The following is a 17524-nucleotide window of genomic DNA, read 5'->3' as shown; positions in this document are numbered from 1 at the left end:
ACACTGTATAAGACGGAGCGGAGAATGTCTTCGTCAGTCCTTGTACGGCTCACCTGAATATGGCTGGCAGATGTCCAGCCGAAATATGGCGCAATGAAGTTTACGACGACCGGCTACAAGCCCGAAATCTTTTTGAACACCTATTAGTAGTTTCACCAAGGCGATCAACGGGCGGACTCCATGCTGTGCTCGGAAGGGTAGGGGGAATAGCCACAGTTTGTTACTTTTCCCACTTCCACTCCTTCAAATATAACTAGCAGTCTCTACCTCGATTAACCAGCACCTCAAGGCCATAATAAGACATTCTGAAAAAAATTATGTAAAGTATTTGAATATTTAGTGTCCCTGCCACCGGTGTGGAAGGGCACGATTTCGGTTCCTGATACTTCAGATTTTTTTCTCGGGTAGGGAGGTCTGTAACGGGATCCAGTCAGCTCGTGGGATCGAATGAGGAGCTGCTTGAACAAAGGGCGTGCATCATCAGGATTGATCTACTGGTAGAAATGGCTGGAGAAATTGGTGAGATGCTGGTAACGTCTCTCACAACCAGAGATCGCTCTTCGTACTGCCATGTAGCCAGTAGTCAGCCAGTTGGAACAGGCCTAAGGCCTAATCGATAAGCGGTATTCACGTTATTATCATTTTATCATATCAGAACATTACCATAAATTGCAAGAAACTACAGTTCCGAAAAATACACAATTTGAAACGAATTCGTTTAAAAATTGGTGATTTACGTGTCTCACCAAGTTGGTTTAATAATTGTAACACCACCAAAGTCTCATAATTTTAACAACGTCATAATATGTTAATCTGATGGAAGTACATTTTCCTGGAGACACATAAGAATCAACTTTATCTTCGGTAAGGATAGAAGCTGAAGTAATGAATTAAAATTTGTACCAATGCCAGGACTTAAATCTAGCTCTCCCACTTCTTAGGGAAATGTGCTAACCATTTATTTTCTTATTTTAAATCTCACTGGTTCGTTATTGCGCTTTGCATTCGTTCGAGGCGGACGTCCCATGATAACCATTCAAGTTCATCGTTGATCCGTTCACTCAATTTTTTTTTTTTTTATTACAGATGGGAACTAACCCTCACTGGTTCATTGCATTCGTTCGAGGCGCACGTCCCATGATAACCATTCAAGTTCATCGTTGATCCGTTCACTCAATTTTTTTTATTACAGGGGGAACCAACCCTCACTGGTTCATTGCATTCGTTCAAGGCACACGTCCCATGATAACCGTTCAAGATGGGAACTAACCCTCACTGGTTCATTGCATTCGTTCAAGGTGCACGTCCCATGATAACCGTTCAAGATGGGAACTAACCCTGACTGGTTCTTTGCATTCGTTCAAGGCGCACGTCCCACGATAACCATTCAAGATGGGAAATAACCCTCACTGGTTCATTGCATTCGTTCGAGGAGGACGTCCCATGATAACCATTCAAGTTCATCGTTGATCCATTCACTCAATTTTTTTTATTACAGAGGGGAACTAACCCTCACTGGTTCGTTGCATTTGTTAGAGGCGGACGTTCCATGATAACCATTCAAGTTCATCGTTGATCCATTCACTCAGTTTTTTTTATTACCGATGGGAACTAACCCTCACTGGTTCATTGCATTCGTTTGAGGCGCACGTCCCATGATAACCATTCAAGTTCATCGTTGATCCGTTCACTCAATTTTTTTTTATTACAGGGGGGAACCAACCCTCACTGGTTCATTGCATTCGTTCAAGGCGCACTCCCATGATAACCGTTCAAGATAGGAACTAACCCTCACTGGTTCATTGCATTCATTCAAGGCGCACGTCCCATGATAACCGTTCAAGATGGGAACTAACCCTCACTGGTTCATTGCATTCGTTCAAGGCGCACGTCCCATGATAACCGTTCAAGATGGGAAATAACCCTCCCTGGTTCATTGAATTCGTTCGAGGCGGACGTCCCATGATAACCATTCAAGTTCATCGTTGATCCATTCACTCAATTTTTTTTTTATTACAGAGGGGAACTAAGCCTCACTGGTTTGTTGCATTTGTTCGAGGCGGACGTTCCATGATAACCATTCAAGTTCATCGTTGATCCATTCACTCAGTTTTTTTTATTAGAGATGGGAACTAACCCTCACTGGTTCATTGCATTCGTTCGAGGCGCATGTCCCATGATAACCATTCAAGTTCATCATTGATCCGTTCACTCAATTTTTTTTTATTACAGAGGGGAACCAACCCTCACTGGTTCATTGCATTTGTTCAAGGCGCATGACCCATGATAACCGTTCAAGATGGGAACCAACACTCACTGGTTCATTGCATTCGTTCAAGGCACACGTTCCATGATAACCATTCAAGTTCATCGTTGATCCATTCCCTCAGTTTTTTTTTATTACAGATGGGAACTAACCTTCACTGGTTCATTGCATTCGTTCGAGGCGCATGTCCCATGATAACCATTCAAGTTCATCGTTGATCCGTTCACTCAATTTTTTTTTATTACAGAGGGGAACCAACCCTCACTGGTTCATTGCATTCGTTCAAGGCGCACGTCCCATGATAACCGTTCAAGATGGGAACTAACCCTCACTGGTTCGTTGCATTTGTTCGAGGCGGACATTCCATGACAACCATTCAAGTTCATTGTTGATCCATTCACTCAGTTTTTTTTTATTACAGATGGGAACTAACCCTCACTGGTTCATTGCATTCGTTCGAGGTGCACGTCCCATGATAACCATTCAAGTTCATCGTTGATCCGTTGACTCAATTTTTTTTTATTACAGGGGGGAACCAACCCTCACTGGTTCATTGCATTCATTCAAGGCACACGTCCCATGATAACCGTTCAAGATGGGAACTAACCCTCACTGGTTCATTTGCATTCGTTCAAGGCACACGTCCCATGATATCCGTTCAAGATGGGAACTAACCCTCACTGGTTCATTGCATTCGTTTGAGGTGGACGTCCCATGATAACCATTCAAGTTCATCGTTGATCCGTTCACTCAATTTTTTTTTATTACAGAGGGGAACTAACCCTCACTGGTTCGTTGCATTTGTTCGAGTCGGACGTTCCATGATAACTTTTCAAGTTCATCGTTTATCCGTTCACTCAGTTTTTTTTATTACAGATGGGAACTAACCCTCACTGGTTCAATGCATTCGTTCGAGGCGCACGTCCCATGATAACCATTCAAGTTCATCGTTCATCTGTTCACTCAATTTTTTTTATTACAGGGGGGAACCTACCCTCACTGGTTCATTGCATTCGTTCAAGGCGCACGTCCCATGATAACCGTTCAAGATGGGAACTAACCCTCACTGGTTCATTGCATTCGTTCAAGGCGCACATCCCATGACAACCGTTCAAGATGCGAACTAACCCTCACTGGTTCATTGCATTCGTTCAAGGCACACGTCCCATGATAACCGTTCAAGATGGGAACTAACCCTCACTGGTTCGTTGCATTTCTTCAAGGCGGACGTCCCATGATAACCATTCAAGTTCATCGTTGATCCGTTCACTCAATTTTTTTTTATTACAGAGGGGAACTAACCCTCACTGGTTCATTGCATTCGTTCGAGGCGGACGTCCCATGATAACCGTTCAAGTTCATTGTTGATCCATTCACTCAGTTTTTTATTACAGAAGGGGACTAACCCTCACTGGTTCATTGCATTTGTTTGAGGGGGACGTCCCATGATAACCGTTCAAGTTTATCGTTGATCCGTTTGTAATATCTCTTTATATTCGATGAATTATTCTGTTACAATTCTACCCTTGAATGACACTTACAAATTTTCTATCTTCATACTCACAGAATCCATGCGCAAAATAGTTTCATACAATGGCTATGCCATGAGCGCATAATTATTCTTTGTAGTACTCTCTCTGGTGGTTGTTAAAAAAAAAAAAAGGAAAATAACTTCCGAGATTGTCTTCGTGCCGATTAGCCTGAGCTTGGTTTGGAGGAACTGATTATTGAGATCTATCACAGAAGATAACTGATACGAACTGTACGATTAAAAAGGAAATATATATAGATTGCTCCTTCATACAAAAGGTGTGTATTTGACATTTGAGAATTGATGATATTTATTGATATATTGCGTAGTTGTTAATCAGAAAGGAACTTCCGAAAGACTGGATACGAACCTGCATTTAATAATCCAAGAGCTCCATTACTTCTTCGGAAGGTTAAATTTCATCAAAGTCAAATATCCGCTTGATCTGAGGTTTCCCGACTGATTATACAACGCTCCCAAAATTACGAGGCATTTTATTTGTACAGATTAGCAGACTGCCGCAAAGCACGAGCCTGCAGAGAAGAAGAATCATCGCCTGATTTCATTCTAACAAGCAAAATTTCAGAATCATTTTGAGTGACTGAGCTATGACTGTGATTCCTATTATGAATTATTGATTGCTCGAACGAATTGAGAGCTACAGAATTACGTAGATAGGAGGAAAAATTACAGTGGCGCCAGTGTGACAGGATTCTCTTGGATTGTTATATTATATATGTATTTTTTGTTTCATGAAAACCAACGAGAACGAGAGGTAACTAATCTGAAGAGAGATTCGGTGCCCATAGTAAAAGATTGCTGATACCAAGAAACGATTTCAACTATTGGACAACACCGAGACAACAGAACAAGGCCAGAGAAATCTAATTTTTTTATCCTGTAGTTAAAATAGTTTGAAATCAATTTAGAAAGAACTTTTTTCCAGATATTAGTTAGATTGCAGAACTGTATATTGTGTGATTTTCGTATCTGGACATTGAACTTTATACCATCTGTGAAGTAATTTGAAAGGTAAGTGTGTCTACGACAGTAAATTTGAAACTGTATTTAGTGATTAGAAAGATATTGACAGTTATTTAATGGTATTGACTAGAGCGGCATTTAAAATGTCATTGAATCAGCAAGGAGAAGTGGAACAGCCTTCAGCTGTTTGCGCAGGAGCAGAGGCCACGGATAGCAATTCTGAGACTGTTGTGGCTAGCGGTAGCAATATAAATAATCCCGCTGGTTCAGAAAACATTCATACAACAGCTGATCAGACTGTTGTTGACACATTAGTTGTTATTATGCAACAGTTGTCTCTATTAGCCGAAGGCCAAGCGGAGATAAAACGAGACTTATCCGTTATACAAAATGAACTCCAAAATCAATTAGCCGACAATCAAACAGAATTACAAAATCAATTAAGAGAAACCTTTACCGAATTAGATCAGAGATTAAATACCCAGACAGGAAATAAAAGAACAGGCAGAAAGGACCGAACAGAATCTTATTGCTCAAATTGAGCAGGTCCGCCAACAATGCCAAGAAAACAATAATAAATTAAAAGCGGAACTAATCGAATATTTATCCGTCAAAATTGACACGATACAAAAACAAGCCGAACTGTTTCCTCAAGCAATACAAGCACAAGAGGACATACAGTGTTCCATAGCTATGATACCAGAAATTATAGAATCCCAAGATAATATAAAGAAGCAATTTGACGAAGTGAAGGAAAAACAGGAGACAGTGGAACATAGAATGAATGTACTTGCGGGAAAGTTTTCAGAAATGACATTAGAGCGGCAAAATTTTCCTTCGGAAACCGTAGAAGAAACTGTGAAAGCAGCTTTACAGTCAATTTCAGCGAGTTCCGAGGAGAATTTTTTCAACAAAGGGTTAAAGGAAGTTCGTGAACAACTTGGCGAAGAATTCTCGCGTTGGAAAGAAAATATCGAAAGATCACTAAATCTCTCGCAGGAGGATTTAGAAACACCGAGAAGTAGGAAACAAAACTCTCAATCTGTGCGTGACATTTCGTCCACGTCAAGATCCGATGTAGACAGAACTGGAACGTCACAAGTTAGATTCGATATAACGGATAGCCACAAGGAAAAGTACGAACAGGATGATTTTTGAAATCGTAGTACCGTTGAGGAGAAGATGATTAAACAGAGACAATTTCAAATCTTTAACCCTGACAAAAAGAATGTTCATCCTGTAGTCTTTATTCGAAGTTTCAGAGGTCTATTTCCACGATCTTGGACAGAATGGCAAAAGATTAGTTTTGTATCTGAATATATACAAGGATCAGGAGCATTGTGGGCATCCGAACAAACATCTTCTTGTAAATGTTACAAAGAATTTGTGCAGGCATGTCTAGCAAAATATTGGTCTGCTGGAATACAAGAAAGACTTAGGCAGGAAGTATTATATCCTGAGCCTTTCTCATTTTCTAGAGGATCTCTAAAGAGATATGTTGAGAAATACATTAATAAATCTTTGTATTGGGATGTACCGATTCCTTTGCCGGATATACTTAGAATACTCAAGTCCAGACTACTCACCAGTATAAGGAATCAGCTGTTACATATAAATGATAAGGATATAGACTCATTTATGACTACGCTTGAACGTATTGATATAATTGAGGAGGACAATAAAAGGGCAAGAGAAATGTCATATCAAAGATGAGCAATAGAAGCGAATCCGAGCTGCAACTCGAGTGGGAATGGCAGTAATGGTAGCAGTAACAATAATCATAACCAACTACACTCTCCGAGGAGACTTAGCAATGGACAAAATGCAAACAATAATTATTTCCATAATGGAAACTTTAGTAATGGTGCAGCGAGGGGCTATTTTAAGAACAGTAGGAATTTTAATCGATAAAATCCAATGCATGGCAACACAGGACAGTTCTATCAACACCAGCAGAATAACAACAATAATTACACGAATCAAGCAAGACAACATAGACAGAATTCACCACAACAACTGATAATCACTGAAGTAGCTGAAGAGACAAATACCAATCGGACCAACAATCAGTCAAACTAAACATGACCGCATCGTGCCCCGGAGGAGCGGTCGGGGGATCTGTTAGGGGCGAAACAGTAAAATTACAATTGTTAAGATATAATGATGGTGAGCTGTTGACTGAAGAGTTAACAAAGGATTTAATAACGTGTCATAATGACAGATCGAGTGTTACGGTATCGGAAGTATTTGTTGAAATAGAGGAAGTTCCAACGAATGTGATATTAGACACCGCCGCTTCCGCCAATGTCATTTCAGGCACTCTTTTTCGGAGAATTATTAGGAAGAAGAAGGTACCAATTTTTCCAGTACAGAACTGCAAAATCATCGGAGCTGTTGGAGCACGCTCTCCCAATGTCAAAATACAAACACAATTAAAGATGAAAATGGGAAATGTAGCGGTAAAATGCACGTTCCTTGTAGTGGAGAAGTTATTAGTGGACTGTATTCTTGGTATTGGGAGTATGCAGGAGTACAATTGTCAGATTGATTTTTTGGAAGGAATAGTTAAATTTAGATTAAATGGAGAAGAGATAGCACTGGATTTAAACAGAAAGGAAACGGTGCATGAGAAATATTGTCGCGGTGCCATAATTCAATTAATTGACACTACAAACGGTCGTTGCAAGGAGCTTTCAAAGGATTTGATACAACAGGAGGACTTTAACCAAACAACAATGATAAAAGCTAGTGAATCAAATCAGCTTACCGGAGAACAAAGGCAGCAGCTTCATTATTTGTTAGAGGCACATGAAGAGATTTTTGATGAGAAACCAGGAATTATTAAAGGGTATATTTGTCACCTACAAGTGAAGCCACATCAGACTTATTGTTACACGCACTATCCGATCCCCTGGCGTTTAAAACAATCCGTTCAAAGGGAGATAAATAGAATGTTAGAATGGAACTTGATTGAGCCATCAACTAGTCCATATTGTTCTCCGCTCTTAGTCGTCCCATAACCTGGAGGTAACGTTAGATTAGTTCTGGATGCGAGAGAGATTAATAAAATAATAGTACCTGTAAGAACTCATCCGGAAAATATAGATGAATTAATTCAAAATTTCCAGGATGTTTCGTACTTAACTAGTGTTGATTTGAGAAGTTCGCACTGGCAGGTCCAAATGGATGAAGAATCTAGGAAATATACCGCATTTATCTATGCTGGGAGAAGTTACCAATTTAGAGTTGTCCCGTTCGGACTTAATATTAGTGCCGGAATATTTATTTCAGCGTTGGATTACGTTCTTGGACCAGAATTGCGTAGTCGTATAACTGTGTTTGTTGACGACTTATTAATAGTCACGAAAACATGGGAAGAGCATTTGCATATTTTGGAAAGGATTTTTGCTGTTTTCAAGAAAACCGGAATTACAGTAAACTTACAAAAGTCTCATTTTGCTTTACCACAAATTAAGTTCTTAGGACATGATAGATGCGAAAGGTATCCTGCCTACCGAGAAGAAGATAAGTGCAATTCGAAATTTTCCATCACCACGGAATAAAAGACAGCTGAAGGGATTTATAGATATGGCATCGTTCTTCCGTCACTTTATAAAGACTCAAGCCATGAATTCTGAGGCATTAAACCGGCTTCTACGGAAGGATGTGCCATGGCAATGGACTGAAGAATGTGAACTAGCTTTTCGAGACATTAAAGACCAACTCGTTAACGCATCCTTATTATATCACCCTGATATGAATTGTGAGTTCTGTCTGTCCACGGATTCATCGGATGTTGGATTAGGTGCTTGTCTCTTCCAAATAAGGAAAATAAAAGGGGTACCAACATTCTGTCCGATAGCATTTGCTAGTCGAGTGTTATCGCCCTGTAAAGAGCCTATACGACCACAGAACTTGAAGCACTTGCGGTTATTTGGGCATTCAAGAAGTTTAACTATTATTTATATGGTTCGAAAACGATTGTGTATTGTGACCATCAATCACTAACCTTCTTGCAAACATGTAAATTATTACATCCTAGACTGTCACGTTGGACAATGACACTACAACAGTACCAATTTAAAATTGTTCATGTGTCTGGCAAAGAAAATATTATTGCGGATGCACTGTCAAGATCCCCAGAAGGTTTAACGCCGGAAATAGAATCAGGAAATACTTCGTATTTTCCAGTATTACTGTTGCAGGACAATATCTACAAGACTTATTATGTACATCTTTGTAGAGATATGGGAAATTTACAACGAAAAGACCCTCGATGGAAGAAGATAATTCAGCTAAAGGAACAACAAAATTCAAGGGCTAGTTTAGATCGTTATAAATTAGTAAATGGAGTATTATTCTTCAGATGTGGGAAGGACAACAATCCATGGTGGTGTGTATGTATCCCGAAGGAATATGAGAAAAAATTAATTTGGTTTACCCACTTATCATGGGGACATTTTGGTGTAATTAAATGTGCCAATAAAATAGGAGCATACTGTTATTTTCCGGATATTCGGAGAAAAGTGCACCAAACAATACAAAACTGTTTACTCTGTCAAAAGGCAAAACCGGATAATAGAGGTAGTAAGCATGTTCTGCATTCAATTATTCCACGAGAGCCAAGGGCGTTAATTTCGTGTGATATCTGCGGCCCTCTCCCACGATCAAGAGGAGGAGTCAAATTCATTGTTGGATTCTTTGACGTGTTTACAAAATATGTAAAACTATCTCCATTAAAGTGTGATACTGCCAGAGCTGTTGTAGTGAGATCGGTGCGTGACTATCTTCCGCATGTAGGTTTACCGAAATCCATAATTACAGATAATGCCAGAATTTTTACCGGATTTAAATGGAAGCAAACATTAAGACAGCTTGGTATTCTACAAATTTTGACATCATGTTACCATCCACAAGGTAGCCCAATAGAACGAGTTTTCCGAGAATTAAACCGATTTATGCGTACATACTGTCACAGTAAACAAACATCATGGGCTGATTATTTGTCAGAATTTGAACAAATATTTAATAATCTGACACATACCTCAACTAACTTTACTCCAACAGAGCTCACGTTTAGTCAGATTGAAAAGAACTTCTGGATAAACCATTTGCCAAAGTATGAAGACCAGAATTTAAAATGGGAGGAAAAGATTCGACTCACACTTGTCAATTTAACTAAAAAGGCAATACAACGGAAATTGACATATGATGAACGGATTCACCGGATTCAGACGTTTCATCTTGGAGAAAAGGTTTTATTGAGGCGACACATCCATTCTTCGAAACTGATGAAGAACATAAAGAAATGGAATCTTATTTATACCGGACCATATGCTATTGTAAATATACCAAATCCTGGATCATACTTGTTGGCATATCCCGAATCGAAAAGAATAAAGGGATTATTCCCGCATAATGACATTAAGAAATTTTTTGAAGGATCGTAGATCTGTGATACCAAATATGGAGAAAAATTTAGTGTGGAATTTGACTATGAGTCGAATGTGTATATAAATATCAAGAAGTTTATGTTGTCTAGAGGTTAAGAGACAGTGAGATTACTCCTGTGATAGATTAAGAGACAGTGAGATTGCTCCTGTGATAGGTTAAGAGACAGTGAGATTACTCCTGTGATAGGCTAAGAGGCAGTGAGATTACTCCTATGATAGTTTAGCACAAAAATTTTAAGATAGGTAGAAGAATTTGTTAATTACTAGTGTTTGTAAGTGTGGACTATGAGCAGAAGCCACAGTGATATACAATGAAATTGCATCTACATTTCCTCAAGACACGGCACTTATGTGAGAATTGCGTGTGAAACTTGAACAGTATGGGATATGTAGGTAAATACGTTGTGTGTATGATGTACGCTGTTCGCGCAAGAAAACAAATGAACTGTGAAATGAAGCAACACTCGATAATGTCACTGTTGCAAACAACTGAAGAAACTCTCTGGTTGCGCGAGAGAAAATTATTATAATTTTTAGATTTTTCATTATGCCTTCTTTACCAGGAGAATGAATTCAAGAATTTTAACTAACATTTTAAGAATAGCAGTTTGTGTGTTTCATATTATGGACATAATTGTTGAAATATATTTCCATAAATGTTCATGAGAGGATGGAGAAGAGTCTGCGAGTGGATGATTTGTTAAATGAACATATGCCATCATTAATGATATTTATTTGCAAGTGGATCTATAAATCAATTAATTATAAGATTAATGAAAATTTTTCAAATTATTCCTTTTGTGGAGTCAGTGTCATATGCCTATGTTTAAAACTTTTCATCAGGTGTAAACTTAAATTTTATCCATAATTTCGTAATTGAAAGCAAACCTCGGACAGATTCAATGCTCTACTTCCACCTGCACTATAACAAAACGAAAATTAGATTAAAAAATTTTTTGATAGGAATACATTCGATATGAGCTATAACAAAATTTAAATGCCCACAGTCTATTTGGCAATGTTTTGGACAATCAGCAGTTGTAATGCAAAACAACTTTGGTATTGAGGACTACAAAAAAATTCGCGATTGTCAGGACTGATGGATGTTCCAGTCTAGTACAGATGGAAGAATATAAGAATCCACTCCGATTTTGAGTTCAACGATGAAATATGGACTTCGTTGCCTTAATCCACTCTCTTCCAGGGATTTATTCAGTCAGAACCTTTTCTTATTCCACTTTAAACCTGTTTCATGTTCACGTCCCTGACCATCTGTTCCTGAGATCATCTTCCTGTTTCTACGGCACATTACCAGTTTCTATCCTGTACCATAAGCCATCGCCTGTCCTCCGTGCCGCCTCCACCAAACGCTGTACGTCGCCTACCCGGTGTCCGTACTCAGTGTTCCTGTTCCATCGACTTCACAACGAGATCGCCGGCTACATCGTCGAAAGAAGAATTTTGAAAATTTTTTTGAACAATATTGTAAAATTTTTTTTGGCTATGAGGCACTTTTCCTTCGATCTAATCTATGGAGCTTCTATATATTTCAAAATTACTGGATTTAGGCTTTCCTATCTTCTTTAATACCTGAGCTGGGGTCTATTCTTCCGGGTTTTCCAGGGTTTCCCTGTGAAGGCCAGTTCCCAAATGGGTAGACCTTTTTCGTAATTACGTCAATCTACATCTTCCCTGGTTATGTACTCGGGATGCGGGTATACCCCGGTACATGTAAAAGCTGCAGCTTAGGTATTCTCGTAACTTACTGTCTTAACATGTTACCCATACTCTCTATAGTAAAATTCTACTAATTCAAAATATTCCTCTTTTGAATAAACAACCCAACAAATTTTTTCTGTTAGCTCGCAAAGTGTATTATCATTAACTTTGCTCGCTGCGAGGGGCAATTGTAATATCTCTTTATATTCGATGAATTATTCTGATACAATTCTACCCTTGAATGACGTTTACAAATTTTCTATCTTCATACTCGCAGAATCCATGCGCAAAATAGTTTCATACAATAGCTATGCCATGAGCGCATAAGTATTCTTTGTAGTACTCTCTCTGGTGGTTGTTAAAAAAAAAGGAAAAAAAAGCTTCCGAGATTGTCTTCCTGCCGATTAGCCTGAGCTTGGTTTGGAAGAACTGTAATCTGATTATTGAGATTTATCACAGAAGATAACTGATACGAACTGTACGATTAAAAAGGAAATATATATAGATTGCTCCTTCATACAAAAGGTGTGTATTTGACATTTGAGAATTGATGATATTTATCGATATATTGCGTAGTTGTTAATCAGAAGGGAACTTCCGAAAGACTGGATACGAACCTGCATTTAATAATCCAAGAGCTCCATTACTTCTTCGGAAGGTTAAACTTCATCAAAGCCAAATATCCGCTTGATCTGAGGTTTCCCGACTGATTGTACAACGCTCCCAAAATTACGAGGCATTTTATTTGTACAGATTAGCAGACTGCCGCAAAGCACGAGCCTGCAGAGAAGAAGAATCATCGCCTGATTTCATTCTAACAAGTAAAATTTCAGAATCATTTTGAGTGACTGAGCTATGACTGTGTTTCCTATCATGAATGATTGATTGCTCGAACGAATTGAGAGCTACAGAATTACGTAGATAGGAGGAAAAATTACACGTTCACTCAGTTTTTTTTATTAGAGATGGGAACTAACCCTCACTGGTTCATTGCATTCCTTCGAGGTGCACGTCCCATGATAACCGTTCAAGTTCATCGTTGATCCATTCACTCAGTTTTTTTATTACAGAGGGGAACTAACCGTATGAGCAAACACACTGAGCTACCGTGCCGGCATCCACTAGACCACCATTTTATTATGGCCACAGCAGCTGCGCGGACTGCCCTAGTCCCGCGCTCTCCCCAACACTCATAATTTGCTAATTTGCACTGTACAAAATCGGTATGTGCACACGGCATCATCAGTTTTGTTTACCACCGTGATTATGAGCCCAGTTCTGCAGCATACAATGGCTACACCAGCATGTGAATGAGGCGAATGCTATCTTTTCTTTTTTTTGTTTTTAGTCGTTTCCACCATCCTGTGTTTTTGTTGGTGGAGTCTCGTTTCCCCTCTGTATTGCCTTATTCATCTTTATGGTGTCTGCCGGTTCGACGAATGCACTCATGAGCAATGCCAGATTTGTTGTTCAGCACCTGGGTGGAAAGTTTTCTGCGTACTGTCATGCCTCGAACCGATTCATGAGCAAGGAGAGCAACTACAAAGTATCCACTGTCCAAAGAAGTTAGCAAAATGTTATTTGGAAGGCATCATGATACCCACGACCCCTTCTACTTCGATCCCCGCCATCGGTGATCGTCGTACAGCAGGTATCGAAACGTAACTGAAGAATCTAATTCAGCTGGTCTTTTGGATCAATCAAAAATATACTTCAGAATAAACTGAAACCTTTTAAGTACTGCCTGCTGCAAATTGATGGGAGAAATTAAGAGTGTCCCCAACAGCCGCTTATCGATTGTTCTGTATTCCGTTCATGTTACTGATGCTGTGTGTATCCTGATAATATGAATGACACACATAAATGAGTAGACAGAACTTTGACGTTAATGTTAACTGTCGCAGGTGATAATTGGTGCTACAAAAGGGCTGAGCCCATCTCGTAGCTCTCATTGCTTCAGTATTATGTGCACTGCAGAAGTGAGCTATGCTGCGCAGCACGGGCAGTGAGGGGCACGTTGCAGCAAAACAGTTTTTAATTTTTATTATTATTTTTTATTTTAAACTGGTTAAACCTGAAAATGATATTGAGAAATTGCATAATTTTACAAACAGAAATCACAATTAAAATGTCCGATTCAATCATTAGAATGGCTACAATAAAATATAGAAGAGAGGTTGACATGTGTTTCGATTTACCCCACGAACAGAGATTGTTGCAACATACAAAAATTTCACTGAACATAACCTACCCATTTCGAAATGCCTGACATGTCCGAAGCGCGTTCATTGTTTGAGGGTATTTTTGTTCTGTCGTTGCAACTACAAAAATGTGTGACTTTTACACCAGACGTGTTTCGCTTTATTGAGGTAAAGCATTGTCAGTGGTCTGTAATTAAGTTTTTACATTTTGATTTGATTTTAGATCGAAAAACAGTTCATTAAGAAAATGTTGATTTGTACTTACGGCGATCTTCGCTTGATTTCTCGCTTGGATCGGGAAATGCCGTCTGCTACCACATCGTTGTTTTTCTGCGTTAGAAACCGATAATTTTGGTCTAATTGTTAGTTATTCTGTAGCACTATGAATTGCATATGTTTTTCTTACGTTTTTTCCCACTTTCCCACAGCCTCTTCCCCCGCCCCCCTCATAGTTTCATTTCACTTCTTGCTCCTCACCTTCTCCTCTAAATCACACTCCATCACACTGCTATACCTTTATATCCATCCATCATGGTTTCTCCCTCCACAACATCGAAAAAATTCCCTCCATAACTATGCCCTCCCTATTCTTCCACAGTATAAAAATACTCAGAAACATAATGAAATAGAATTACACACATACAATAATTTAATAACAAAAAATAAAAGGTTTTAGCTCAAAGATAAAGCAGTGGAAAGATTATGTTGGCAACACTACAAAACACAAGCCGCACCACACCATTAAAAGTACTAAAACAAACAGAATACAGTGGTGTGCACAAAATTGTGTTGTGAAAAACATAAGAAATCCATAGTGTTGCAAAACAACTAAAAATTAGATTAAAATTAGCAGTGCCTAACGCAGAAAAACAACGATGTGCTAGCAGACGGCATTTCCCGATGTAATCGAGAAATCAAGCGAAAATCGCCGTAAGTACAAATATTCTTAACGAAATGTTTTTCGAACTAAAATCAAATCAAAATGTAAAAACTTAATTACAGATCACTGATGATGCTTTATTCAATAAATAGAAACGTGTCTGGTGGAAAAATCACGCATTTTTGTAGTTGCAACGACGGACCAAAAATACCCTCAAGAATTGTAAAGCAACTACGGCCACTATGACCACACAAATTAAGAATTTACTGTTAGTCGTCATTGTGCCCACAGTCTGCACACACGTATAACGGATCATTATTAGCAGATGACCAATGAGACCATAATTTGCATTTAGCAAACTGCGCCCATTCCCCTCCCTTTCTATAAACATCCCCGCAGATCAAACAATAATTTTACTCTTCTTCTTTATAAGATGAATGGATTTCAATTTCCTTTTGCTGCTAGTTGTGTCTCCCTTCTTTCCTTATCTTCCTTTGCATTCTTATCATTTCTCTCCACGCTTTCTTTTTCTAGAGCCTGTAAGATAGCACACGTCCTCTTCTTTTTTTCCACAGCTGCTCTCTTTTCTTGGTCCAGCTTTAGGGAGAGGGTGTATGTGTTCAGGCGAAAAATGTTTATTTGATGAAGTTTCTGGAACAGCGTTAACTGCATTCGCCACATTCTCGGACTTAACCAAAGGATCTGAAAGTGTTTCTTCTGGAACGGGTCCATCAGTCACAAAAGGTGTAGAAACATTACTTTCTTGAAATTTGTCAGGGTGAAGTGGGAATAAACCTGTTGCATTTTTATCTGAAAGTAAAAACTGAGACTGAGTAAATGCAAAAGACAAGAAGAAGGAAAATAAAAGCATCACATTATCCAACATGCACTGCGTAAAGTCAGTGCCGGCATGCCAGTCGGGAACGACAGAGAAGAGATGGACGTGAAAAGAGGTCAGCCAATCGCACACTGACCGACCTCCTTCCAGGACGACAACGCGACAGCAGCGGCACCTCGGTGAAGGCAACATAAGCGCCGCGCCCGACTGGTGGAGCCCACTTCGATAGCAGCTTCAACGTTAGCCACTTCGTTAGCTGACGCATTGTAGCCTCTTCATTAGAAATCTCGACGTAGCTCAGAGATCAGCAATCACTGCAGTACAGTTGACAGACTGTTGTTAGTGGCGGTCGCTAGGACCAGAAGTGTTACTTGCGTTTGTCTATACTGAAGAAGACTGATTATTTTGTATGTCGTCCTTTGTTTGCGCCACATCTGTGTAATTGCACTTGTATAAATGTATAAATGGTTCAAATGGCTCTGAGCACTATGGGACTTAACTGCAGTGGTCATTAGTCCCCTAGAACTTAGAACTACTTAAACCTAACTAACCTAAGGACATCACACACATCCATTCCCGAGGCAGGATTCGAACCTGCGACCGTAGCGGTCGCGCGCTTCCATACTGTAGCGCCTAGAACCGCTCGGCCACCCCGACCGGCGATCATGTATAAAGGAGTACAAGAAATCTCAGATTAAAGTTAAGTATTGGTATTTGTTTTGTCGTAATAAAACTCATTAATACGAGTTGTTGGATTGTTTGTCTAGCGTAACGAGTATGCAGGATTCCTAGACACAACAAAATGTACAAATAACATAGTGCCGATGACATAGTAGCAATAACATATTGACAACCTGTTAACAGTTCGAATCCAGAGCACAGATTGTCTCTGTTTTGTTTTGTGGGCACCATAATACTATCTTGTCTTTCTTTGCAGGGGTGTGTTTACATGTTTTAACAGTGGGTCTTATAATGTTTTTTCTACTCAGTTTTTTCAGGTGGGCGTTGCAGAAATTTTCTTTGCTTGCATGCTTCTTTTTCTCGCTTGCATTGTCTGTTTATTTCATTTGCTTATTCCAAAACGAGCAACTCACCTCTCCTACCCTCCGCTCAGGGGCCTCAGCTGCCAGCGATAGATGCAACGCAGCTCACACAGATGTTTCAGTTTAAGACACAGTAGACTGCAACCCTTCTAATCACGGTACAGCAGTTACTGACTAACCAAGTAACAAATGCAGTGCGACCACCCTACCAACACGCAACAACTGTAGTTCCAACTGCTGTGCCGCCTTTTCGCCAGTTTAACAAAAAAGAAGAGGAATGGCTTGAGTGATTGCAACAGTATTAACCCCACATCGTTGCTCACAAACTACCAGGTACTGTGAAACTACATTACTTTTTGTCAATTGTAGGAAGTGCATTCTTTTGCCTTATTCAGAAACTGTTCCCAAACGCCTCTTTGTGTGTAGTTTCCTGTGATCAGGTTGTATGTTCTCTAACTACCGCTACGGTCGCAGGTTCGAATCCTGCCTCGTGCATGGATGTGTGTGATATCCTTAGGTTAGTTAGATTTAAGTAGCTCTGAGTTCTAGGGGACTGATGACCTCAGATGTTAAGTCCCGTAGTGCTCAGAGCCATTTGAACCATCTAAC

The sequence above is a fragment of the Schistocerca piceifrons genome, chromosome 4 (assembly GCF_021461385.2).
Source record: "Schistocerca piceifrons isolate TAMUIC-IGC-003096 chromosome 4, iqSchPice1.1, whole genome shotgun sequence".
Taxonomy (NCBI): Eukaryota; Metazoa; Arthropoda; class Insecta; order Orthoptera; family Acrididae; genus Schistocerca; species Schistocerca piceifrons.
The sequence above is the reverse complement of the archived record's forward strand: the minus strand, read 5'-3'. Positions refer to the sequence as shown.